Raw genomic sequence first — 2,616 nt, 5'->3', positions numbered from 1 at the left:
GCCTGTGTGTTCATTGAGTTTTCAGACAAAAACTTTCCAGTAGAATCACTGTATTTTACAGCTGAAAGGGATCATAAAGATGATCTAATCTGACTACCTCTCTTTACAAGTGAGATTTACAGCAGAGAGGTTTAAGTGTCTCTGCTAGGTCAGGTTAGCTAGTTAGTAGTAGAAAAAAATTACAGCAGTCCAGTGCTTTTTCTACATAAAAAAGTCAATAGTTATTTTAAAAGGTCCATATCATTTTGCAGTGCCCTACAGGGGATGTTCCAATAATAAATGATGGGCACATTTTTGTAATACTGTATTATTATCAGTACTGAAATTGAAAACTTGTGACTATCAGTTATATAATGCTCTTAAGTATCACTGCTGTTCAAAATTTTTTCCTGTATTCTAACTAGATTTTGACTTCCCTCTGGTAGACACAATTTCTTTTTAAAAAGTGTTTCTTGGGCTTCCCTGGTGGCGCAGTGGTTGAGAATCTGCCTGCTAATGCAGGGGACACGGGTTCGAGCCCTGATCTGGGAAGGTCCCACATGCCGCGGAACCACTAGGCCTGTGAGCCACACTACTGAGTCTGCGCGTCTGGAGCCTGTGCTCCGCAACAAGAGAGGCCGCGACAGTGAGAGGCCGCGCACCGCGATGAAGAGTGGCCCCCGCTCGCCGCAACTAGAGAAAGCCCTCGCACAGAAACGAAGACCCAACACAGACAAAAATAAAATAAATAAATAAAATTAAAAGTGTGTCTTATATCCCTTAATAAACCTTCACATACACTGGTTAACAGCTGGAAAGAGATTGAAATATGTATTTTAGACTAATACTATATGACTCAGAATCAAACAACTGTCATCCTGTTTGAATGCAGGTGAATATGTTTTTTAGAGAGGGAGAAACTTGAGAAAATTTCTCATTTTTTCCTACCAAGCAGTTGGGATTGTCCCTGAGGGTGAGGGGTTATAGGAGCTTTGAAGAGGCTGGTGAAGGTTGGAATAGAAATTAGAAGGAATGATGAGAGAGTTGACCGAGCCTTAAGATATCTGGTAGCATATGCAGATCAAATTGCTCAATAAAAATAATAGCTAATAATAACCAAGGACTTACTACATGTTTGGCAGTCCTCTCTCTACCTGTGTTACATCATCTACACCTTGCACAACCTTAGGTATAATTCCCCCATTTTGTGGATGAAGAAATTGAGGCTCAAAGAAATTAGAACATTTGCCCTGCTGAACCAGCTACTTAGTGGTGGAATCAGGATTCAAACACTGACTGCCCCGGAGGCCTATGCTCCTAATCACAGTTTGATAGGATAAAACCAGATAAGTAGGAGGCATTTAAGACACTGCAGAGCAAATGCCTGGCTCCCGAGAAGGAGCTCATTAATGTTAATGCCCTGCCTTTGGTTTCAACTCACTCTCCCCATATTTATTTACCCAGCCACTCCTTACTCCCAAGAACACATACACATAACCACATATTCACACACACTCCAGTCTTTTTACCAACAAGGTCCACCCTCAGGTGTCTAGGTTTGATACCTAGTTATCAAACTTCTATTCATATACTCTTCTTCCTCATGGGACTTAAGCTCACTTATGTACAATGAATCCTAGGACTAACCTCTGCTCTCCCACATTTTTCCAGGTAAATGTAAACACATGTTAAGACTGACTCTAGGTTACAAAACATATGCACGTGCATAGCCCGATACATGAGAGAATTCAATTCAAGAAGGAACTTTCTTTTCCCATTATCCAGGGAGATGCATGAGTTACCATAACAGATGCCAAAGACATTTGGCTCTGGCAGTGGAAATTGGGAAGCAATGGTGAAATGAGGTAAGAAATTCCAGGGCCAGAAGGTGGACGCAAGTCCTCATCTGCTTTTCCCAGGAGCTTGCTCTTTTTGGAGAAGTGCTCCACGTACAAGCTCCAACCTGCTGCCACAGCCTTCAGTCCCCTCTACCCAACTCTGAACCCCGCTCGGGCTGGAGCAGATGCACACACCGCAGGGAGCCTCATTTGTAGGAGATGAGTGTTCCCTTGTTTTATTTTAAGGCTTGCTCCCAGGCTGGGGAAAGAGGATGTGTCAGAAATCGCGGAGAACAGCGACAGCCAACCTTTCTCATGCAAAGATTAAGCAGCCCAGGAGCAGCAAATGATGACTTGCACAGTATTTAATGGTTCATGGGAAAACAAGTTTCTCTCCTGCCTGCCCGCCCTTCTGGACCCAGCTCCGGCAGACGTGGGCTAAGCCGGGGCGGCGTCCTGCGGGGCTCTGGAGGGCTGGCGAGGCAGCGATGTGAGCAGCTCAGCCCCCAGCACCAGAGCCAAGGCCGCGGAGGCGGCTCCGGAATCGCCCCTTGCTGATCCCGAAGGATCCAGTGGGCCCTGATAAATACCCCGCCCGGCCGGATACGGGAAGCATAAGTTCAAACGCAGGGTGTAGAGCCTTGGGCGGGTCCAGCAAATAGACCCTGTCTGCCACCCACGCCCCGCCAGCCGCGCGTGCTCGCTGCGGACCCGACCGGCTTACTGCGCCTGCGCGCTCCGGATCCTGCCCCCCCCAAAGAAGCTTTCCGAGGCCTAGTGCCCAGTCCGCTGTCGCTTA

The sequence above is a fragment of the Orcinus orca genome, chromosome 13, assembly GCF_937001465.1.
Source record: "Orcinus orca chromosome 13, mOrcOrc1.1, whole genome shotgun sequence".
In the NCBI taxonomy this organism is placed as follows: Eukaryota; Metazoa; Chordata; class Mammalia; order Artiodactyla; family Delphinidae; genus Orcinus; species Orcinus orca.
Note: the sequence above shows the minus strand (reverse complement) of the source record.